The 26,331-nt window shown below is 39.2% G+C and overlaps 1 protein-coding gene across 1 annotated transcript in view; it reads right to left on the reverse strand.

Annotated features, from left to right (window-relative positions):
- Window positions 1-24,198, reverse strand: part of KLHL32 (kelch like family member 32) — a 114,971-nt gene extending 90,773 nt beyond the window's left edge. The window contains exon 1 of the mRNA XM_008499699.2: window positions 24,081-24,198. The gene's annotated coding sequence lies outside the window, so the exon portion shown is untranslated. The remainder of the gene's footprint in view (window positions 1-24,080) is intronic.
- Between the last annotated feature and the right edge of the window lie 2,133 nt (window positions 24,199-26,331).

The following is a 26,331-nucleotide window of genomic DNA, read 5'->3' on the forward strand; positions in this document are numbered from 1 at the left end:
ACTCTCAAGATTTCTTGACAAGTTTATATTTGAGAGAAAGCAAAGGGAAACACAGCAAGCTATCACTTCACAAAGTTGAAATTAATAAAATATTCAAGAGATACTGAAAGATGCTTTTGTAGACAGAATTGATTCTCTCTTGCAAACACAGCCAGTGTCAGAACTCCTTGAAAAGACAGGTCAGAAAATCACCCAGCGAACTGATGCTTTTTTCCCTCCCCTAAAAAACCGGTATATTTGTGAGAAGCTACAACACAAAATTTGAGCCAAGTACCTTTCAAACAGCTCACTGAGATCCAAAACATCTATCATACACAAGTCTCCACTGCAACCAGATACAACATAGGACATCCCTGTTCCTTTGATGATCTGCACTTGGGGTGAGGTAGGAGAGCAGACTGCTGAGAACCCTAGGAGGTGCCTTCCAGTACAAGGAAACAGCAACTGCTTCTCCTTGTATCTGCCCCTGCTGCTTCAGACCCATGCACAGTGACCACAAGGCTGGCCTGATTTCTGGGAAGATCTGTATTCCTCATCTCCTCATAAAGGATGCAGTGAGAAAGTTTGGTAACTCTGTGATCCTTTACACTGGTGCCACTTACAACCTTCACCCTGTTAATGACAAAGTTGCTTATCCTCTTTAACACTAAACTTCACAGTATGGCACTGGATTAGTGAAGTTTTACTCTGCCTATAAACTCCTCTAGTGTGTGAAAAACTCTTATTTTTTTACTTTCGATTGGGAAATCCACTTAGTCTATTTCCACATTATCTAGAACAATACTGCCTATCAAAAATCTATTTTAAATAACTAATTTTAACCCTCACTCAAGCCAGCTAGATTTCAGGAAAGATTTTCATCTCATTGCACATTTGCAGCTTTCATTTATCTTCTTTTTAAGAAGTTGTCACATGCCAGTAGACATTAAAACCCGTTGACTTGCAAAACTTCCTACAAAAATTGAGGGGTTTTTTAGGAGTACAGGTAATGTATCTTTCCAGTTAGCAATATTTCATTTAGATATGTTTATTAATATTTGTAATTGTAACTGTTACGGTATGTCAGAAAATGGTGAATAAACCTTACTTTCATTATTTTTTTTTGTCCACCACACTAGATTAAATAGAAACTTATAGAAATTCACATATATAAAAATTCGTTACTCAGTATAAAACAAATTTAAAAGAAATTTTGCATTTCCCATTATTTAACTGCAATTAAAGTTGCCTTCCTTCCCTCAAGTCATGCCTTCTCAAAATGTGTAATTTAAATACTGAAAAGCAAGTTCACTTAAACTACACTTTACTTTCAGTTATAAGAAATATTAACATACACCAGGCATGAAATTAACAAAAGGGATCATAAGCATCATATTACTCTTTCCCGCAGAAAAGCAGAATTTTGAACCAACTATGTATATCAAAGATAAAGCATTTAGACTCTGTAAAAATGCTATTTTCCCTTTGACAACTTCAAATATATAGTTTAAAAGAAAATGCAACATTTAAAACTATCAGAAGTACATTGCAGCCATTTCCTTCCAGAATGACTCCAAAGCAAGTCCTGAAGGATGCTGTCATGGATGCAGAATAAGACCAAGAAGATTTACACATGGCAATTCTCTGTCCTAGTTCAGTTCCTTATTCATAGGACTTTCTGGTTTTGTCTTTGAAGTACTTTGCTAAGTCAGAATAACCCTTTCAAGATGCATTTCACCTTCCTTCAGAACAAGAATCTATTCAGAAACAAGACAACATGAGCTTAGTACCCACAGAGAATAAAGAACAGCATTATCTTCTATTTTTTATCAGGGTTCTGCAAAATTAATTTGTCAAAAGGGAAATATTTGGAAACTGCTACAAAAATTACCTGCAAACTTGCTCTTCTGACTATATTAAAATACTTCTCCCACTTGCCAGGCAGGCAATATTTTTCCTATTTTCATTAAGGTATTTGAGAAGTGAAAAGTTTTTCTCATTCCATACCAAAATGTTCAAGAGCATCCCAGCTATGAGGAAAACTTGACCATTGCCCAATACTGCCAGTGAAAGCAGAACTCAACTCAACCCAACCACAAGTTTCTCGTTTAATTTAGTGCCTGAATTTAGTGACATTCAAGAGAAAACATTCACAGAAAAAAAAAAAGAAATTTAAAATTATAATACCAAGGGAGCAAAAGATTAAAAACCTGGATTCCTTTAAAAAAATTGGAGTGAGTCAAAACAACACAAGTAAGCATTCAGCAAAATCAGTAATAAAGTAAAAACACCATAGAGAAAATCAAGCTGTTGTACTCTTCTGAGTAGAAACAAACTATTTTCTTTTGAGACTGGAAAGGTCATTGTTGGTTTCAGGCCATCAGCTACACTCAATTAGAATCATGAAGCTTATTGTCTGTCACTACTGAATTACCATCTGGCTTCACAAATTATTATAATCTAAAATCAGAAAAATGTAAAATGAAACCACAGATGTACAAACAATGATGTACAAACAGAACCACATATTTATGTCTTTATATCCTCTTTATGGCTTTATTCTATGTATCTGAATAAGTCAGTATTCAGAACTTTTTTTTCTGAAGAGACACCCAGATAAAAAAAGCCAGTTTTATGGCTGCCTGTGTAATTTAAGGAATATTTTACTTATACTGCCACTTAATAAGTTGTTGCATTCTACTGATAAAACTATATGCAATCATGCAACCCAGTAGCATATTACCCAGGAAAAATAAAAATTTGAAGTTCTACTGGAAACCATGTATTTGGAGTTTGATGACGAGAACACATTTGTTTCCAGGATTTGTGTGGGCTGTTTAACATCTTTCATTTGAAAAAAGGATCCGTTTTATACACTTTTAATAATCTACCACGGTGCACTATGAGCTAAACTATTCAGAGCCATTCACTGTTGCTATAATTTAAGCTATGTTATCAATTACTCACCAAGCCAAAAGACATGTATTACTGTTAAGGGATGGCTGGGAAAACAATACTAAAACTTATTTTCTTCCTGAAACTTGAGCAACAAGTATGCAAAGCACTCTCAAAGTTATGTGTCTAAACCATACATTGAGTCCACAGTCATTATAAAGGGACAGGGTATTTTAGTTTTAAGGTGTACTGCTTCTGGTATGAACCTAACTCTACAGTCACTTTGCCAAAGTATGCTTTGAGGATTTTTCCTGCAGAGAAAAGACAAGACAGGACAGGGTGACTTGAGTAGAAAACTGAAGTTTCATTTAGAATTTCATTTGTATTTTGATTGGATAAGAAACAGCAACAAAATACCCCTGTTTTTTAAACCCAAATACCATTCTTCAGGAAAGTTTGACTTGTTTGTTGCAAAATGCAGAAGACTTCTCTAAAAAAGATTATAATGCCTTATAGAGCAGAGCAAGAGAAATTTAACTGGAGAGATCATAATTATTTCTCCTAGATATCTCTAGAAATCAACACTGAAATGCACATACAAGTGTGAAGTGTACTCTGAAAAGATGCTAACTTCATTAGGGCCTTGCTCAAATAAGCCTTGGCTCTTAACTGTAACAACCACCAAGGTGCTTTTATTGAACATGGCATTTTTTTTCTAGCATAGTAAAACAAAACAGCATTTGTTAAGTTTAAAGAAAAAGGCTGTACACATGCCCCTCCTAAGAACAATTTCCAGTAGCCACAGGTTGGCAGGACTATAAAGTATTCTACACCTTCAGGACAGTCACCAGAGTATCTCAAGGCATCTTTTTCACCCTCACCACATAATTACAATAGCATAAAATATTTTGCATGATCTATTGGTGATTTCAACACTAGGAATATCATGAGAAAAGAAAAAAAAATAACCACAAATGACTTATTTACTTTATTACTAACACAAATATGAGGGGCACCAATATTAGGAAGACACATCATAAGCACTTCCTTAGGGCCTTTTTTCCACAGTTTCATTACAACAAAATTTCTACAAGACTGGTTAATGCCATTCCAGAACAATTTTTTGTTTTATAGTGATGCTTGTATTACTGTTGAGCTGCAAGCTGCTTTAAGTACAAAACTAATTTTCACATGTAGCTTTTCATACTGTTCACTTTTAATAGACTTACAAGTTTAAATAGGGGTGACAGGACCAGAAGTTATCTAGACCTTTGAAGTAGATCCATCTAATCTAGACCTTAATGATCAAAACACTGCTATACCAAAAAGCTGGATTTTATTAAAATATTAAGGAACTGTAATTTAAAGGAGAAAATCCAAGCTCATTAGATGACAAGAATAAATAAGACTTACAAACAAATATATTTCTGTTCATGGTTTGTGAGTGAGAAATACTGGGAGAGAATGGAGATGTCTGCCCACCTTCAAGTGTTTTTAGACACTGCAGTCAAGAAAGTCATAGCCAGTAAAGTCTGCACAGTCATCTCTGCTTTTTGGGTATGCCCTCCTTCAAGCACCTGGAGCCTTACAGGCATCTGGTCCCTGCTCCTCTTGGTGGCCTATTACAGTCTTGTTTCCTTGCAATGAAAGTCCAGAACTCCGTGCTGCACTTCTGTTTTCCTGCCAGACCTAACTTCCAGATGGAAGTTCTCCTTACAAAATGAACAGCTGCCCCAGAGGAAGGTTGATCACTTCTGTCAACTTTCATCTGTGCCACACACTAATCACAGATCATCTCTTCTGTGCTGGGAAGCTATTTAACTGCCCTCCCATAGTAAGGGTCAGAAAGTTTCCTTTCAAAGTATTTGCTCCTCCCCCTTGTAGCAGGCAATTATTACTACTACTACTACATTCTTGAAACATGGTGTATTTCAGAAAGACATACTCTGATAGGACATACAGGACAGAGTAACACTTGACTTTGTTTCTTTCCAGGAGAAAGATACAGCTGTGAGAGTTCGTAGAGGATGCTTCCAGTACAAGTTTTATATATACATAACAACATACTGTCACAGTTAAATATGCATCAGCTACTATATTCTCCTGTATGTTCTAATTCTATGCTTGCCTTTTTGAAAAAGGCTGTATGGCTTTATAAAAGGAAAGAGAAAATGGGTATATACAAGTCATCTCCAACACTGCTTCCTGCATATCAGTCTGTCTCACAAAATTGTAGCGGGAGGAGCCTTTCTTGCTCCTGAAGCTCGACGAGCTGCTGGCTTCTGCATTGCCTCTCACCAGAGTGAGCTTTCTCTCTGTGGGTGTGTGTCCCACCTTTATTGGCTCCCTGGTAATAGGGGGCCTGCCTTAACCAGGCACAGGTGGACTCACACCCACTCTTTGGCAACTCGAGGCACCTGGTTTATCTTGTTTCTCTACACAAAAATATGATCTGGGGCATAAAAACTCTGAGCTTTAGAACTTGCACCATGGTTACAGATTAACAAAGCTTTAAACTCATGTCATTCTTGAAGGACACTGGTTTCCCTATTCCAAATCCCTCATTTGCTATCCCAAAGAAGGACAGATTCTTCCAGCATTCACTTCATTTTACACTTCCTTCCACAGACCAAAAAAGCATCTATTGTTCAGAAAAAATAGAATTTCCATCATGTACACTATTCTATTACAGCAGACCCCTTTACTTATTTCATTAACTGTCTGTAACATGTTTACACAGTCACTGCTACTTGTACAACCTTAACTAGCTAAACCAGAAAAGAACACAGATTAACCTGATCTGAGACAGGCAAAGTAACATGAAAGAATACAGAAGGGTTTTTTTGCACCTCATAGCCAAAAATCTTCAGGAGTTTTGCTATGTACACAGGACTCTACAAAGCTGTAACTAGACAAAGGAAGCAAATCCAATTTAACTAAGACAGAAAACTCTTTACCATACCAACAGAAGGGAAATCCTCTTTTACCTCAGGACCTGTATCAGGGAACAGATTTCCTAGGTGAACTAACTTTGGCTTCTCCCTACTCCCTTGTGAGTACAACCTGCCACATACAGTGTGTAAGTTTCTGAACCATTAAGACAGCTGGGAATGGTACAGCTCCCACTCCCTGCCATGAGAAGCTGTGGTCTGCTGGGAATACAAAGGAAAACATGAACCTCTGATGAAGGAAAACACTTGTATGCCCTACCCGAGTTGATGGAAGAGTCGGTGCATTTTTTTGTCCAGGGATTACTTTACATAAAACATCTAGACTTCCTATTAGCATATTTTACCAAAACAGGAGGTGTCCTGATTTCTCTTGCACTCTGCTCAACATATATTCCATTTCTAACACAGATTTCATCTGTGTTCCAGACCAGTTACATGGAACACGTTCTGATACTAGCTACTATCATTAATACCAGGTGTAAATCCAGCTAGTAAAATTCCTCTCAGAGGAGAAAAGACATACTAGGTAGGAAGAGAAGGTGACAGGAAGTAGAGCCTAAAAAGATTTTTAGGATGCCCATGATGCATTTTATTATCTGAGTCATGTCTTTGACAACATGCTTAAGCAACTCACTTCAAAACAACAGCTTGCACTAAAGTAAAAGATCACTCTAATTAAGCTCTAGCAATCAGGTTACTTAGAGAGACATCTGGAGTTCTTGTTTGCAAACATCAAATTTCAATGCGCTCTACTTTTTTTCAGAGATAATCCCAAAATTAATGCCAAAAATGTTGGATACATGCAGATTTCAAGATGGGTTGGGTGGTTCAAAGGATTTTTTTTAAAAAACAGTATAAATTCACAAGTCAGATCTGACTGGTATTAGCTGCTGACACATTTGGCAGTCAGAGACAGAAGCTCTAGAAATGGTATCATCTGCTGTTACTTCTCAGCAATAACCTCACCTCAGTAATGGAAATATGCAGAAGTACTCAGAGCAGATATAATCTAACTGGAAAACCCTGAATAGCTATGTTTTGCATCAAATCTGCTTTTAAGCAGGCTTAACAGACATACACTCAGATCTTTAATTTCATTAATCCTTCTGCACCTGTCTGTACATGATTTTTAATACAGCCTTGTTTTCAAAATACCAACTCAATATACTGGTTATAGCTCCCTATCTCCAGGACAGCACCTTCATCACTGGATTATGAAGACCTATTCATACTCGCTCTCCTTCTGGCCCAACATGAGCATTCTTAGTGGGACAATGAACCACAACAGCAGGAGGGAACTGAGAGTAACCCCAAGCATATTTAGTTCTGCCTCTAGTCTGATAGTTATTCTACTCATCATCAGAGGTGAGAGCAACAGTTTTGAATGCCCATTACAGCAAGTAGGACAATCCAGATGGATTATTGAGTGTTTTGATATTTTAACTAAAATAATCTAAAGAATGAAGGAAAAGACTTCTTTTGTGAAACAACTTGCTGCTTAAATTCATAAGAGCACTGTGAACATAGGCATCTATGAAAGGTTTTTAAGGCTACAGTTGAGTGCTTACTTCTAAAAGGTTAAATTTTAAACATGTGTACCTCTTTTTTTTTTTTTTATCAGCTAAATTGATTTCCTGTTCTTCCCTTTATACACGTGCCAACAACTTGCAGCTTGTTGAGAATCCTTGCTCTTAAGCATCTATCACTACCCAGACATTAAACTGGAAATCTCAATGAGTCTCTAGAGCTTGAGAGTACTCCTCTGAGAACTAAGCATAAGACAATTTGTGGAGAGAGTTCCAAATGTCTAACTGAAGTCTTTTAATTGCATACCAATTACTAGAAGTCCACTACACTTGGGAAAATATTGCCAAAAATATTGCCAAGTGTACTTCCTTTTGCACCACTGGAGCTCAGCATTTGCCAAGACAACATCTGTATATGTGGCAATATTAAAAAAAATAATAATTGTTTAGGGCAATAGTTATCTTGATAAAAACCACTAAACACTACTAATAGTTACTCATAGTTCAAGCAAAAACATTGCTTTTATAAATTACTGGGCACAAATAAACATGCATAAAATTCCATCTGAGCACTAGAAAACACTTTTTACTGTGAGGATGACTGAACACTAGAACAGATGGTTCAGAAAGGCTGTGGAGTCTCTATTCTTGGACATGATCAAAACATCCCTGGACACAATCCTGGACAACCTGCTCTATCTGACCCTGCTTTGATAGGTGGATTGGACTGAGCTCAAGAGGTCCCTTCCAACCTAGAAATGTCTCTGCTTTGTGTGATTTTTCTAAGGTACAATTAAAAAGCTTATGAATATACTGTACACATGCAAGAACATACTAGTCCTACATGTCCTATTTATTCCTATGTTCCAATCTTCTTCAAGAGATTTTCCTCATAAAAGAAAACAGAAGGGGAAAAAATGGGAAATTTATCAAAAACATGCCAAATGCACATGCCTTATATCTCTCTTCATGTGTTCTGATGCAGCACATTTATGACTTGCAGTCTTTCCATTTATTATAACAGAATAAGAATCCTTTGAACTCCTGTCTAGAATTAATACCAGCCCAAAGGAAATATAATGTATTGCTTTGAGGTTTTTTTCCATAAGTACTTTTTTTTTTTTTTTAAGGATTGCAAAACTCAATAGCAATTCTGGTGCTATTCTATATGAAGTTTGATGATTGATTAAGGTCTTAAACAAAAGTAATACTTTGTCAGAAATACTTGCAAGCACTGTTTGCTTGGGTTTTTTTCCAATTCAGCTCAATTAACACAATTAACACTTTAATTCAGTTGATAATATACAGACATTTACTGTCATTTCAGATCCCTAAAGTAACTAAGAGAAGATATAAGACACAGAGGACATCCGGTCTTCTGGATCAGTCTCTGAGATGGCATTAGACCTGTGTTTAGGCAAGTAAATTGAGCCTGAACCACTCTTGACAAAAAGCAAAATAACATTTTATATAATTTAAGTTTCAAGGAGAGTGATTTCAGGTAGTTCTCTTATAGGCATGCATCACTCAAAGGAACTCCAAACCAATAAATGCACAAATGGCCAACAAACCGCAATGCAGCCAAAAGTCAAGGGAACAAATTAGAATATTTCAGATTTAAGCCACACTATATACACAGAGGAATTCTCTTTCAAGACGTTTTGGAGAGCCACAGCAATTGCAAAGGGTTGAGATTAAAAAAAAACATTAAGTACACATTAACTTCCATAAAATATATCATACCCTACTATTTATTTGAGGTCAAAATTTGCTATTTTCAAATTCATCAATAATTTGGTCAAGGTTTTCCAACAAAGTTGGACTAAATGCCTAGTTTAACAGCTTACATTAATGTAAATCTTTTTATTGTAATATTTCATAGCTTCCTATTAGAATTGCTGCCACATATTTGAAAAAAATCTGTGAAATATGAATGCTAGATCAATCCTACAGATGCAGCTAGGCAAATTATTAAATACCTAGCTACTGGCAAGTTGTTCTCCCTGGGTACACGAATGTAAAGCACTTTCACTAGTGAAGAAAGAAGAAATTAAATCTTGGAATAATCAACCACTCGTATTTTAATTATCATCTTACAACAAAAGCAGGGGAGCTCCTTAGGCAGTTAAAAGTAAGTTATTATACTTCTCTGTGATACCTAGAATTTCAGCATGGATCAGGCCTTTGGGATTGGATGGGAAGAACAGGAAAAGGCAGTGAGGCAATAAGCAAGCTACAGATGAGCAACGGGGGGGTAGCTGTAGTCCCCTGGAGAATATGCACTTCACTCATAATCAGATCAATGGTTTTGAACAAAAAGCCAACTCAGCCAGTGTTTTCATTTTCCTGTTGGTGCCCTCCAAGATGGGATTCCTAGAGGCCATGGTGGACACCTATCAAAACCATATGTCTTGGGTTAGTGCAATGGTGTGTTGGAAGCAGGGGGACCACAGGGGTGGCTCCTGCAAGAAGCTGCTAGAAGTTCCTCCAGCTCCAACCCTGACCCCACCTCTGCCCAAGGCTGAGCAGATATGGGAAGCTGGATGGGCCTCTGTAACATATTAAAGAAATGGAAAAAAAAACGGCAAAAATATATAAAAAGGACCTGCAAGTGAAGAAGTAGAAGAAGGTGCCTGAGCAAAGATTTCTCTGCAGCCCATGACTGGATAGCAGCTGTGCTCCTGCAGCCCAGGGAGCAGCATGGTGAAGCAGTCCCTGAAGGATCACAGTGAGGTAAATGTGCATTTGTAGCCCCTGAAATGTCACAGGTGGGCAGACATGGAGCTGCAGCCTGTGCAGGATCATGGAGACGGGCAGATGTGGATCTGCAGCCCTGGAGGAGCCCGTGGCAGGGGAGGTGACTGCTCCCGCAGCAGCCGTGACTCTGTGTGCAGCCCGGGCTGGAGCAGTCTGTGCCTGAGGGACTGCACCTGTGGGAGGGACTCATGTCCCAGGGGTTCCTGAAGGACTCTCTGCCATGAGAGGGACCCCGCGTTGGAGCAGGGAAGGGCTGTGAGGAGTCCTCATGCTAAGGAGGAAGGAGCGGCAGAAACAGCGTGTGGGGAACTGACCCTAAACCCCCCCTGCCCCTCCTTGTGCCCTGAGGGGGAGGCAGCAGGGAAGCGATTCGGGCCTGGGAAGAAGGGAGGGTATGGGGGGAGGTACTGAGATCTGGCCATGTTTCTCTTTCTCCTTGTAGAGTTAATTAGTTTTCTTTCCTTTCCAAATAGAGTCTGTCTAGTTTTGCCCATTACCATAATTGGGGAATTAAAATCTCCCTGTTTCTTTCTCAATTAATGAGCCTTTAGATGGATTTTCTCCTCCCTGTTCCCCGGTGGGGATGGGAGGTGAATGAGTGGAAGTCTGGTTGGTACCTAAACAGTAACACCATACTGCCAGGCAGAGAAGGAATAAAAAAACAAGGGAAACTATGAATTACAAATAAGGTATCAGTAGCTTGTTACTGTTAATATAGGCTGTTCATAATAATGAAGACCTTCCATAACTCTACAGGAGAGCTCTGAATAGACAACTTCTCCCAAATCTTTTATCCATGAACCCATTTGAAAGAGTCAAAGTTCTGACTAAATTTGAGAGACCCACAATCCTCTCAGGATAGCGTTGGCAGACTTGTATTACGCATTCTTTTTTCATATGGATGTTGGTTGGTACTTTTTTGGTAGTGGGAAAGAATTTACAAGAGGAAATGCCAGGGGAGGTTTAGATGCCAGGGGAGGTTTAGATTGGATACTAGGAAAAATTTCATCACTGAAACAGTCATCAAGGAACTGACACATGCTGCCCAGAGAAGTGGTTGAGTCCCCATCCCTGGAGATATTTAAAAGCCATGTAGATGTGGTACTTAGGGACCTGGTTTAGTGGTGGACCTGGCAGTGTGGTAGGTTAATGGTTGGACTTCATGATCTTAAAGGTCTCTCCCAACCTAAATGATTCTATGTTATGACTAGATCTTATGTTAGTACTTGCCTTAACCGTGAACCTTACAAGATCTCACATTAACATTTTTAATTATTTAAAACACATTAAATATTGCTGGTAACAGCATGATCAGAGATTACCTCCTTAATAATCATTCTTGTTTGAGTGCAAAGCTTTTGATTCCAGCTGCTATGAACTTTTCAACAGATATAAACAACATTAGCTTACATAAAAGGGACAATCCACTTTGTAAAGGAATGATGACCAAATAAAACTGAATATACCCAACAAAACAAAGCCATTTCAGAGCTTTTTTTTTTTTTTCATATGCTAGACATCTCATAAGCTTTAATGAAGCAAGCAACTTGGGAGGAAATACTGTATGTTACTATATTATTCTGACATACACTGTATCACAACACTAAGACTTTCTAGGACTTCAATGAATTTTTCATTAGTTTAGATTCACAGCCTCTAATCCACATGGAAGCTACCTATGTCTTCTCTACATAAAATTGAAATATATCAGTGCTAGTACCTCTCTAGAGGAATCTATAGGACAGCACTACTACTAAAAGCAATGAACCTTCTAAATCAAAAGTTTGTCAAAGGCTCATTTAGGAAGTAAAATGCTAACTGGGAAGCCAAAATAAAGCAGTCACTGTGGTTTCCTTCCCTGTCACCAAATGCATCTCCTGAAATCAAACTGCACCTGAAACTTTCATTTTAAACAAAGAATAAAGGTTTTAGGTTACAAGATTACTGACACAAACTTGAAAACATGTTAACACCAGACTTATGACTTCTAATGGAAAGCATCTGAATTTGTTTAATTACTGATGTCTGGGAACTGACTTCCAGTGTTTGAGTGCTTAAGGCTGGCAACACTAAAATTAAAAGCCACTGAATAAATAACAAAGGGAAGCTATTAATGAAGTCTCAAGCTGAGAACAAAGACACACTGGCCCAAAATGTGCTGACTGGTACAAAGATGGCCTGAAGTGCCCACCCATCCCCGCCAACGACTGAGCCCAAAAATACAGCATATAGATCCAAGGACTAAGAGGATAATTAAATGGTGTTTAATTTTCCTTACCAAATGGCATACACAAAACCCTGGATTTTAACCAGAGGATTTTTAGGGGACAGACTGCTCCTCACCTTGCCAATGAACTAAGCAGTTGTATTATACATGATCCAAAACTCTAAACACAGCCTCACTGCTTCTTTTCCATCTTTGGACAGCAACATACTGTATGTAGCCAAGAAGTGCAGGACCTGCATCCAGATGACCTGAGTCAATATTGCCAAACAAAGTGTTGACTTCTGACTTTGGCCAGGTTCATTCGTTACCTGGCAACACTACAGTCCCCCCTACCTAACCAAGAGGTGCTTATTATCTAATAAATGGATAATACAAAAATAGGTTTGAAAGATCTCTACCTTGCAGCACCTTAGCTGCCTGCTGCCAGACAGTGAGCAGACACAAGCTGTTGCATCACTACTATGAATAGACTTGCAGCATACTCTCACGCAAGTCTCTGCTATATTTGAACAACAAATGCAGGCTTTTAGCTCTGCATTTATATTGATTCCAAGACAACAAAACAAAGGGTCTTCCCACCCACTTTCAAGTAGAGAAAAAAGCACAACCTAAAGACTAACTAAAAAGACTAACTAAAAACACTAACTAAAGCTAAAAGCTATTTGATCTTAAGTATTTATACACTATTCCTTCAGTAAGCACTGAAGTCAATACAAACCTTCTCAGACATGAACTGAAATCCAATGCAGCAATACTGCTGAAACTTGAGTGTTTCTTCAATTTACCATTACATAAGTGTGATCTTTGATGTCCATTACTCATAGAGAATAAAATTTCTGAACCTGAATTGGAATTTATCTATCTTCAATTCCTAAAGAATCATCACCTCACCACCATTCAATGCAGCCCAATATCCAGGCTTGCAGAGACATCTAAGTAGTTTTCCAAGGTGTTACCCTCAGAAAACACCGTAGTAACAATACTGGTCCTGTAGCCTTTGCTATTTTCATAGAATCATAGAATCGGGTGGGTTGGAAGGGACCTCAGAGATCATCAAGTCCAACCCTTGATCCACTACCACTGCAGTTACCAGACCATGGCACTGAGTGCCACATCCAGTCTCTTTTTAAATATCTCCAGGGATGGAAAATCCACTACTTCCCGAGGCAACCCATTCCAATGCCTGATCACCCTCTCGATAAAGAAATTCTTTCTAATACCCAACCTAAACTTCCCCCGGCACAACTTAAGACCGTGCCCTCTTGTCTTGCTGAGAGCTGTCTGGCAAAAGAGACCACCCCCCCCCCCCAGCCAAACCTCCTTTCGGGGAGTTGTAGAGAGTGATGAGGTCTCCCCTGAGCCTCCTCTTCTCCAGGCTGAACAGCCCCAGCTCCCTCAGCCTCTCCTCATAGGGCCTGTGCTCGAGTCCCTTCACCAGCCAGGTTGCCCTCCTTTGGACCCACTCCAGGACCTCGATATCCTTCCTAAACTGAGGGGCCCAGAACTGGACACAGTACTCAAGCTGTGGCCTCACCAGCGCTGAGTACAGGGGCAGAATCACTTCCTTGGACCTGCTGGCCACGCTGTTCCTGATGCAGGCCAGGATGCCAATTTTGTTCAGAGCTAAGCATCTATTTCCACACAGCCCAGGCAGCTTGTATTTCCTAATGATACGCTTATTTGGAAGATTTCATCCCTTCTGTAAAACATTATATTTCTTTTTCTACCATCACAGTCAAAAACATTTGCTCTATTCCAATTTTCCAGCCTACTTGGTTCCAGTGGAATCATACAACCAAGATATTCTCAGTGAAGATCCCAAGATAGCTTAAGACAGGCTTCTGCTCCAGATGGGAAAACAAACAAACAAACAAAAAAGTGCAGCTTGAAGCATGATTTTATTACCACTTCATCAGCTCCATTTGTAGTCTGAGTCTACCCTTATCTTTTAGGGCACAGATGTGGTTGCATGAAAACAGTGTGAGTTATCAGCTATCAAGATTCTAAGACTGTACTTGGTCACAAAAACTAGAATATCAGTATAAAGTAAAAATGGAATGACAATTTTGGAATTTGGTATCCTTTAGCGACTCCTACTTGAAAAGAACCCAACATAAAACCAAAAATAAACAAAAAACAAAAACAACAAACAAACAAAAAAACTGTAACACAAACACCTCAAAAATGCATCATCCATCTATCCTTCAGCTGCACAGCTGGAAATACTGAGTACTAGCTACCTGTCACTGTGTGCAGTAATGTTAGACTAAAAAATGCCAAGAACAGAAAATAATACGGAAAATGTCACTGTAGTAGGTAATTATCTCATTAATTTAAGTACTAAAGGAAGAGCTTCCCTTGTATAAAAAGTTTTGTTAAAGAATTCTTTGCTAACTGCAGCATTTTAAGAGACTGCAAGAGTACAAGACTTGGAAACATGTAGAAATACTCTTGGAAATACCTTGGGGAGGAAAAAAAAAATTCTAGCAGTATTGAATGCTGTAGTTGAAGATTTTCACTCTTCTCTGAGGCCAGAGTTGGTTAAAATAATTGCCTTCAGTTTCCTGATGTCTTCTAAAGACTGAAAAGGGGAGAAGATGAAACTTACTGAAATTTGTCCCAGATTTGCTAACAATGCCTTTCAGGATTTGGAAATAACTTGCTGCTTTCTGTGCACAATCTCTTCTGCTTTTGTAAACCATGAATAACAACTCATCTTTTATTTGTTTACAGTTTTTCACAGAACCAGTTTGTTATGATTGCTCTCTCCTACACAAAAGCTAGCCAGGATTTCCAAACACCCTTCTATTTATGGCAAGCTGGAGTAAAAACATTTGCTTACTGCAGTTCAGTGAAAGAAGAATCTGGTGAATAAAAACACTAATTTAACACCTTTTATTCCCTACTATGTTAAAGCAAATTAGGCAGTAACAATCAACACGTTTTTCTCTAGCCTGCATATATTCATTACAGGGCAAAGCTACTGGCTGCTCTTCTTTCAAGATAGAATGGCTACAGGCTCAGCCTACATTCTCTTCCCTTACCTTGCCATACTGACTTCTGTACTTCTTCCTCCTGCCTGACCTAGCTTCGAAGTGCTTTTGTGGGGTTGCTTTTTAACTTTAGGGGGGGTTGTTTTGTTTTCCTTGATGCTTTAAGAGGCATGCTGGTGATACAGTCCACAGTACATCCCCACAAAGGGGGATGCCAGTGAAACCCAGGAGCAATAAACTGCAGAAGGAGGGCAGAGGACTCAAAAGTATCTCAAACCAGGGTTGCTGCAGAACATCTTATATCAAACCGTGATGAAACAGCAAGGAGAGATTGATCCACCACATTTATTCAGTTGCTCTTTGTCCAGACAAGGTGCATGAAAGATAATAAATCCATTACACTGAATGTGGTGACAAAGTCTGTTTCTTACGGGTTTTGAACTTGTGCATCAGGGAGATAAACAGATGGAGAAAAATCTTCAATGACAATGGATAAAGGAGCTTTTTGGGTTTTTTTCTTCCTTCAAACAAAAGGTTCTGAATTTAAAACTCAAGATTTTGTTCAACCTTTCCTTACTCTCCCTAGTCCGAGACACAACTTTTCTTCATTTGGGCAAAAGCCTCTGTTTCAAAGAAAAACACCTAAAAAGAGGATCTGGAATATTTTTTTATCGTTGATCTTTCATTAAAATCAGAAACAGAATTAGAAAAGGAACGTACAAGTGTTTAGACTTCTGTTCCCTCTTCTTTTGCTCTAAGCAAAATAAAACACTTCTGTTCAGAGGCCTTGTCTTTTTTTTTCCCTCACATATTATATTAATTGGCTCTCAAGAAAAGAAATAAAGAAACAAACAAACAACAAAATCCCATCCTTGCTTCTCTCATATCTTTAGATCAGTCTAGCTATGCCACCACTTTTCAGAGTGTTGGTTTTTGGGGGTTTGTTTCTCCTTTCAAATTGGTCAGAGGTTGGTGCAGTTTGCTATAGGCTACTTGGTACATATGTAGCAATCTGTCTCACTACCTGGGTCAAAGAATAAATAAGCCAAAAAATCAGAGTCAGACTATGAAAATTCATTCCTTGGGTTTCCAAAAGTATTTTCTTTATTAACAGGAACAGGATAAAATGAAGAAAGAAAACAACTCAGTGAAGCAATCAATGCTATTGAAGATCTTTCCATTGCCCTTTCGCTGTATGTTCCCACAAAGTATTGCCCCAGAGCACATGCAACAGTGGTGTCACCACCCCAGTGGTGCTACAATACAAACCCATACTGATACCCCTTGTCAGCAGCCACAACCAGCTGAGATGCAGGCAGATGGTCTACTCCACCAGCTCTGCTACATGAGCAAAAAGAGGTGGAAAAATTGAGGTATTTTTCTTAAACTGCTATAGATGACAATTAACAAGGCTCAGGCCTTAGAGCCTTAATTAAGCCTTAGTTACCCAGCAGCACCACTAAAAACCAGTGCAAGTCTACTGCACAAGAGTTACTTCTAATCAGTAAAGACAGTAAAATCAGATGGTCTGTCTAGCAACTTTCCTCCCTTTAAGATATAAATTAGAGTTGCGTTATACTGGACTTAGAATCCTGTAGAAATGTGAACAGTTCCAACTATAAACCACACTGGTTTTGTGCATGACTTGTTCTCATCTTCAGTAAGACTCTTCTGTCATTTGCACCCAAGGATCTAAAACATGGAATCTAACTCCTTAAAGCATCTAATGTAATGTATGTGATCAAAAGGTCTTAAAGAAATAAGCCTAACAAAACGAAATAATAATTTTAAAAAACCCAATGACATTTTTCAAACTGAGTATATACTTGAGGATCCAGTCACGTTCGTACAAGGGAACTTCACATATTAGGAGGTTATACCTGACTACAGCAATATTTTGGAGTTGGACTTGCTTGCTGTACAGCTCAATTTCTCTTTCCATTCCACCTCCATGCATTGTTATCCTAAGTACTCAAACAAAGCACATCCAGACCTCTTATGTACATTCAGCAACTCCCATATTTTTGCACTTCTGTGATTCTGTTTGGAGGATGAAGCACATATATGAAAAGTAAAGAGAGGAGATCTCACACTTGTATTGCATCATTCAGTTTCCTATGCATTTTCCCAACACACAAATACAGCAGTTGCATTTTTATACGGAAGTCAGAGACCACAGAAGACACAGAGTGTATTTTAATGTAACCTGAATGAGGATAAGAAGCTCAGCACAGCAGGGGTATGGCACACTCTTTACTCCTGATGCACTAAAACTCACCCAGGAGGGACTTCTGTTTGCCTAGGTTTTCTACTAAAGGAGAGAGAAAAAAACAAAACAACAAACCAAACAAAACCAAAACAACAAAAACAAGAAAACAGCACAAAATAGGAACTGTTATCCCCACCAAAGAAGTTACACACTTCAGCTCAGCATTTAACTGTGGAGAATTCTATATTGATCTCCATAGTTCACAGGAGTCAAATCACAGAATTTTCATGGTTGAAAAAGACCACCAGATTTCCTGAAGTGCCTCATCTACATGCTTTTTAAATACATCCAGGGATGGTGACTCCACCACCTCCCCAGGCAGCCTGTTTCAGCACCTGAAATGTCCCAGTTCTGTGCTGAAAGCATCAGTTTGTTTGGTTTTTTAATGCAACTAAAATAAAGGTCAGTGAGAAAAAGGGGGACTTTAAAACTAAGCATAACAAACAAAGAGAAAAAAAAAGCAAAAGATGTGGCCCCTTAAGGGCAGAACCCTTTCATGATCTATTACTGCTTTTAAGACATAATATTAAAATATGTATTAGATCAGGAAAAATTATATTCAAAGCCACACTCTTATAAAAGTGTTAATAGTAATTTTAGAGAATTTAAAAAATTAATCTGGAAAGAATACATTCTACATATCCTGTTGGCATTCCTTCAAACAGAGGGTTTTGTATGTCCTCTGCTGATGAAACAGGTTGCCCAGGGAAGTGGCTGAGTCACCATCCCTGGAGGTATTTAAAAAATGTGGCACTTACAGACATCATTTAGTGGTGGACTTCACAGTGTTAATGGTTGGACTTCATCTCAAAGGTCTTTTCATACCTAAAATTCTATGATATGGCAGGTAGTGTCACAGTTTAACTTAACAAAGGGCAGTAGCCCTGTTATTTATTTAACCTGAAGTGAAACATGATAAAGACTGTTTCAGACATAATAAGGCCATAAACTTGCTCATGTTTATCTCAAATTTTATTATTCTAAGCAATGTTTTTTTCACTTAATGATCTTCAAACAAACAAACCAAACAGAAATAAACAACCAAGCAAAACTGAGCAAACTGATATAACTTACTTTTAGATATACCTTTGAAACAAAATTCCCTGTTACCCAAACTAGTAACACTGAGAATTTCATTCAAGGTTTTCTTACTGAAGAGTAGAATGAAAGGCTGTTCCGGAGGCACAATGGGTTCAAAAAATTGAAAATGCTAAAGTTTAAACTACCAGGGGAAAAAATACACATATGCATTTTTAAGATGTATTCTAAGCAATCACAGGAAAAACAAGAGTCAATTAGTTTACAACATCACATCTTCTATATTCTTTAAAACCACCACTATATATGTATATACACATATCTCACATATCTATCTTTTCTGTCATGAAAGACAGACAGATAGTTGCAGAAAAATACAGTCTTCAGAACAACCATAACCTTTAAGTACTGATGATTCAAAATATTTACAGTATTTATCCGTCTATAAAGCTCATTCTCTACAATTAAAGCTCTTCTACAGCATATTGCTGCAGAAATTTTGGCAGAACACATTCTCAATTTACATAATTGTTGAGTTGTCACTTAGCTTAGAGAAAAATCACAGAATCATTGAATCATTTTGGTTGGAGAAGGCCTTTGGGATCATTATGTCCAACTCTTAAACCTAGCACTGCCAAGTTCACCACTAAACCAGGTCCCTAAGCACCACATCTGCATGTCTTCTACATACCCCTAGGGATAGTGACTCAACCACTTCCCTAGGCAGCCTGTTCCAATGCTTGACAACCCTTTCATTGAAGAAGTTTTTTCCTAATATCCAATCTAGACCTCCCCTGGAGCAACTTGAGGCCATTTCTCTTCTTGTCCTGTTGCTTGTTACTTGGGAGACTGACACCCATCTCACTACAACCTCCCCTCAGCCTCCTTTTCTCCAGACTAAACAATCCCAGTTCTCTCAGTTGCTCCTCATAAGACTTGGGCTCAGGATCCTTCACCAGCTTCATTGCCCTTCTCTGGACACCCTCCAGCACCTCAGTGTCCTTCTTGTAGTCAGAGGCCATATGTTCTCAAGTACTATTGAGAGCATATGTACTTATGTACATATCATACATAAGTTCTGAAGCTTCCAATTTTTTTTTAATCACAACTGCTTTTACATACTTTGTTGCTGATACCAAAATCAATAGCTTCATTGTAGCATGTGTGTGAATGGAATTGGCACAGAATTCACTATGGGAATGTAGTTTTTTTAAATGACACCTTTCTTTTCTCAAGTCAATGGTGAGACATATTTTGAAGAGTTAGCAATATACAAAAAACCATCAATACTACCCCAGTTGCCACAGAGATTTGCCCAATTTAGGTGTCCACTGACAGTGTGGAGCACAAAAGGTACTCTAGTTCAGCTACATTGTGTTTACAAAACCTTCCCAAAAAAGGAAGCCAAATATTGCTTGTCCACAGAAAGTCTGCTAAAGGGACTTCAGTGTCAAAATTTAGCTATGTCCAAGTTTTTCCATGCTAAAAGGGCAACTAAAATACAAATCTGACAAAACATTGAAAAAAACATTTTTCCAATTCTGCTCTTAGCCAGGTAACTCAGCAGCAGTTAATAACACAAGGTTCCTGTCTGTATGCTGGAAATCACAGACTGGCTTAGGACACTGACCAGCAGTCTAGAACTTGCTGCAGCTGCTTTCTGGCCTACTTGAGATATTTTCCTTCCTATAAAGGCCAGGAAGATTCAGGTTGGCTGGTTCTGGTAGGTAAGCCCAAAACCAGGAGTTTCAAACCTCTCCTAGTCTCCCAGTTTAAAGAACAAAACTTCATCACAATTGCTTCATTTTCATCTTTTGAAACTACCCCTCAGATTTGCCTCTTCTCCTTGGAATTTCTTCATGGACTCAGCAAATTCTCTCCTAAGCATGTGTCTTCTTAAACTGAAGCCTTGAACTATTTGAAGTTGAAAACTGAATCAGATACAAATCCCACATAAAAGGAAATTAAATTGTTTTTAAAAACAACATGTGGACAGTATCCATACTTTACTCTTCTCCAGAAATCAGAATTTGTTAATGAAAAAAAAATCCCTCTGAAATCAAATTAGTAAAAGCCTGTAAAATAAAAGCATCCCGTCTACAATCACACGCCCTTTCAAACAGATAAACATCTCTACTGAGAGGAGTAACATCAGACCTCTCTCGACCTAACAAATTGTCAAAAGGCCAAAAACAGAACACCAAGAATTGAGGATTTAGAAGTTGCTTTGTCAAGGATCCTACATGTGATTGGTTATTGAGTATAGTTCTCACATAAGTCAAGAAATTGGGATATACTACCACATTCATTTAGCAGTATTTGTGGGGGATAAAAAGATATTTTTTAAAGTCAAGTTTCTAAAAAAATCTTAGGAAAATCTCTGAAATATTTAGCCTTTTGGCACCACTCTTCTCCCTGTGTCCAAAGAAGCAAGGTACAAAAACTCAAACACAAGGTTTTTTTATTTCTTTTTTCTTCCATAATTGTTTCTGGAGTAACTGAAGTCTTCAGAGCACAAAACACATTGACAAGTGCCATACAGAAGTCCTAGATGGATGACAAATATGAAGGATAATTTCTTATACTAAAAAGAGTTAAAATGATACAGCTATGTGGTTACTGTGGGTGAGCATAATTACAGTGGATGACATTTATGTTTGGCCAGTTTCTCCTAACAATACTGTCAACTGTTCTCACCCAAGTGTTTAAATTAATTTCATTTTTCACTTCATGAAATTCCCATTTCTAGTCCAATTTATAATCATTATTTCCCCATAATAGTGAGCCATTAAATTGCTGTCATTCTCAGCCATTAAGTCAATCATATTCTAGTCAGCAGAGTCAACCAAAAACACCATAGCAGAGCCATGAATTTCACATTGAAGAAATTCCTACATTATAAAAGCTGATCATCAGTCAAAAGCCACATTCTATCATTTTCTGATATTTAGGCAGAAGCAACACACTGTGAACCAAAAATGGTGGTAACATGAAACAATTTAAAAAACAAAACAAAACAAAAAACAAGCAAAACCTACAAAAAACACCCAACACTGCATTTTCTCTGGTCAAATCCTACTTTGTAAGTACCCACTGAAGAAAATGTCCATACAAACCTAAATATTCATCTGTTAGTGATGGTTCAACCACATTTCTTCTCACTGTCAACTACAAATTTATTTTTCCCCTTAATACAAAGAGACAGAATAAAAACTTCACTGACGTTATTCAAACTTGTATGTTCAAATTCAAATCCTGAGATAAATTCCCTTATACATTTGGCAGTTCACAGACTTTTTAACAGGAGTGGTCATCTCCAACACAGTTGGTCATTTTGTTCTTACAGAGATGATAGACTCAAATATGATCTGGCAAGTTTCTACACTTCCCATTCAGGGGAAATTTAAAAAGTTAAATCACTTCCAAAATTTTGCTTTAAAACCAAAACAAAGCACATAAAAACCCAAAACATGACTCAAAAAAATCAAACTTCTGCATAGTCATCTTTAATTTAAAATTTCATGGGTTTCTGATGGTAAACACAATGCTTGAACTTATATTCTCTGTGGTTCATAAAATATGCTGATCTATAAAGTGTTAAATAAGTGCCACCTCAATTGCCGAGTTAAAATTCCCTTCACTAAAAGGACTTGCTCTCACTTGGAACTGAATGCAAGATGCACCTGCAAATCTAATTGATTTTTTTGTATTTCAAGAAACCCTGATGTGACTTCTTCCCCCTCTTTACGTGCCAGAAGTACAAAATTTCCCCACATCTGCCAATTCAATAGCTGCCCAACTGCATGTTTTCTTCATGCATGCTATTACTTTTGTTGCTCATATGCACAAAAAAATCATAATCTTTTTATATGCAATATAAGCATCTAAAAAAAATCTCATGGTTAGAGAGGTGTTAATTGGTATGACTGCATTATTTTTTGTGTCCTACTAAAGCAAGAGCTTATTATTCCCTAACAGTTTCTCAGAGTACCCATACCTACCTTAGTACTTCATACATAATAACTACAAAGTGCTTTACAGATATTGTCAAATATTAAGAATTCAAAAAGCAGACATAAATGAGAGCTTTTTCTGGAATACTTTCAAACTTAGAGTCAAAATAGCTATGTAATAATTTGAGAACAAGGAGTAGCTCCACATGGGTAGGTTTTTAAGAATCTATGGTAACTCAGTTATTTGTCCAGTGCTTCACTGGATTTCTGTAGACTCTGGTTAAATAATAAACTTGGTTTACGGGTAAGAACTCTAAACAATTGGTGAATGGCTCTCAGAGGCTTTATCCCTGCCAACTGCTTCATGCAGGCAGATCGCAGAATCAACAGGAATTGGCATGGCTACAGCAATTCTTTACTCTGTACTACAGTTAGCAGGATTGGGATTCTGGATCTACTCCTGGTCTTTTCACGACTGAACGAATGCTGCCATCATTAACATCTACACAAGAAAGACTAACCCCGACTTACTGCCGAAACATTTGTATGACATCCTCCTACCCTTACAAAACCAGACACATTTATAACAAGCTTAAAAAAAAAAAAAAAAAAAAAAAAAAAAAAAAAAAGGAAACGGCTTCACTCTGCCTGCTCAATTTGTCCTCCACCGATGCCCAGGCAGTCTGCTAGCAAAGAATCACCTGCAGACTGCAGCACCGCAGGAACCCGTTGTTTTGGTGGGGTTTTTTTGTTTAGGTTTATTTGGGGGTTGTTTTTTGTGGGCTTTTTTGGTAGAATTGCTCCCGATTGGCCAAACAGATAATTTAGTGCTAGAGAACACACTCTTCGCCCAGCCTGAGCTAGGTATTCAACGACCTGAGCAGCACCTTTTTAAATCCTTAGGACTGCAGATTTAATCTTCCCACAATCAAGGTGCCTAGCTCCTTCCCAGCCTAGAGGCCTTCGTATATTTAAACACTGGGAAGGAGCACAAGCTTGTTCTCGGCACTCAAAGGAGCAGCTTCAAGTCCAGATACACGAAGAAAACCCGCTCCTGCTAAGTCAGAAGATACATTTCAGCGCCCGTTTCGAGGCAGCAGAGCCATGTTTTAAGAAACCGCCACAAACCCAGCACCTGGACCACGTCCCCGGCGCAAACCTAGAAGGAAGGGGACTCGCCACTGTCCTCAGCCAGCCTCCCCCTATCTCCCCCCCCGGTCCCGGTTCGTCTTATCTTCCCGAGCCTCCGCCGCCTCGTCCTCCTACGCCGGAGTTACACCGAGCCGAGGGCACCGCTGAGGCGTTCGCCGGCCGTTACCCAAGGGCGCCCCAACGGCCGGAGCTGCCGTTTGAGCCGTCTCCCTGGCAACAAGGACAATCGCCCCCTCTCCGCCTCAACACCCCTCAGGCAGCGGTGCTGAGGAGGTCGCCCCGGTCCCGGTTCGGTATCCGCGGCGGAGAAGCACCACCTCACGCCCGGCCGTTAACTCACCGCCGCTGCAGGTACCGGGACCGCGCAGGGCAGGGGGTTGGTGCCGCCCTTCCGCTCCGCTCCGACGGCAGCTGGGGACGAGGCGCTAAGGATGAAGCTCCCGCACCGCAGACCCGCCGGGCCGGCTGTGCGGCTCCCGGTGCCTGAGCAGGAGGAGCTTCCCCTCCCCGCCCCGCCCAGTGCGCAGCGGCAGCCCGACGCGGGAGGGCCGCACCTGCCGGAGGAGGGGCCGAGCCTGGGCCTCGGGATCATCTCGCCCGTTCTCGGTGACTCCCGAGGCGTTACAAGGGCGCCGGCTTCCACCGTGGCCCCGGGATGCGGCGGCCGCCTGCAGCTGCACAGGCTTCCCGCCTGCCGGGGCTGAGGCTCTGCGGGAGGGCAGGAGGCTAAAGGGGTGGCCGAGCTCTTGAAGTACCCAGAAGTTTGTGGGCAGAGCACCTGAGAGGTGCGATCACCACAGGGACGGTGGGAACGGGAGGGTTGTCAGGAGGAAGAGAGTTGCAAAGGAGGATTTTAAGACGAAAATGTGCCTAGGAAGGAAGAGATCTCTAGAAGTGCAGGCCCACTACAGGGTCAGGACCTGAGTGCTACATCTAGGATACTAAAGCATCAGGGCTTTATTATCCTATTAAGGATTTTGATGTGGCTTTTTATTGCAAGAGTGAGGAGGGGCACCTCACTGAGATAAAACTGCTTCACATAGACAGACGTGCTGCAGACATGTATTTTTTCAGGTGATGGCTTTGCAGGGACACAGTATCTGGCTTTGCAATGAGGCTCAGTAATAACACTTTACTTTCAACCTTGCCACATGGAACTGGGAGGTGGCAGGAGTTTTTCTTCCCCATCCTCTAACTGATCACATGATTGTGAAGAATATTCAAGAAAAAAATCTGATTATTAGTGAGGCACACATAATTTAGCAACACTGGAGCGTGCTTTACTATATAAGAGGAAATACTATTTTGGAAATTGCTTGGAGCAGCTCTAGTTTTGAGTATAGTCAGCATCTTGCTACTGGATTTTCTTGGGAGTAATTTTCCATTTTCTGATCTGTACAGTTAATAAAATAACATCAGACCCCACAAATCTCTGCCTCCATATCCTGTATATCTCCATATTGTATCTTACATACATGCCACATAGGAGGAATTAAATTATTTTTCAGATGAGAATTCACTAAAATATTTTTCAGACAATGAGGGCATTTAGCTAAGCCTAGGTGTCCATAAAAGATATCTAGAAATACCAAAATTCCTCATCTGCAGAGTTGAGAGTAGAAACTATTAAGTCAGTTCAGAGAGTGCACAGCACCAGATGCTGTATATGGTACCTTTTTTGTAGTACAAAGTGCAAAGCTTCTCCAAGTCGAGCCTTAAGCAGGTTGGTGCTGTTGCAATGTAACAGTAGGCAGAGACCCTTTTTTTTTTTCCAAAATAGAGACATTAACACAGGGACACTGCTAAATATCAGTGCCCTTTAATTAATGTGAGATTGACATTGAGCTCTTTTGTAAAAGCCTCTTTTCTGGAAATCCATAATGAAGACCTTTTTTATCTGAATCCTGTTCCCCATGTTGGAAAAAGACTGCAGACATTTGATGATCCCATAAACAAGAGAGGAGTAAATTTGAAAGGCCTGGAAGAAATACCTGTACAATACAAAAATGAAGTCTATCAAATCTTGGAAGGAGGTACAGCAAAGAATTACTGCAGCTGTTTACAAGAATGCATATTCCAGTCAATCCTACTCTGTGTTTTCACGTACCATTCATATGAAAGAAACCAAAGAAGATAGACAAGTGCTTGTGAGAACTGGGTAGATAAACTTGGTTGGTCTTTCAGAAAGTGAAAACACTTCGGTCAGGGGCAGATGAAAAAAAGAGCTTGTGTATCAGGGAATGCTAATTAATTTTCTGACTGGATAAAGGTTATTATGGCTCTTATGGTAAGAGATGGAGAATCTCAAATTCAAAGAATCATTAGAGCTCTCTTGAGAACAAGGAACATCAACAATTGCCACAGTTTTGCCCATGTTTGATACATTGTATCCTGAGGAAACATTGAATAATCTGGAATAAACTAGCGGAGCAAAGAACATAATGAAGTCTGAAGTTAAACTAGAACTGCCAAAAGGAGCTATTCTGAGGTAGATACCGAAGAGACAAGGCATCTTAAAAGGAGACTTTGCGGCTGCATAAATGTAATATGGAGTCTGTATTTTCACTGAAAATTCACTAAGCCCTTAAAGG

This window comes from Calypte anna, chromosome 3 (assembly GCF_003957555.1).
Source record: "Calypte anna isolate BGI_N300 chromosome 3, bCalAnn1_v1.p, whole genome shotgun sequence".
Classification (NCBI taxonomy): domain Eukaryota; kingdom Metazoa; phylum Chordata; class Aves; order Apodiformes; family Trochilidae; genus Calypte; species Calypte anna.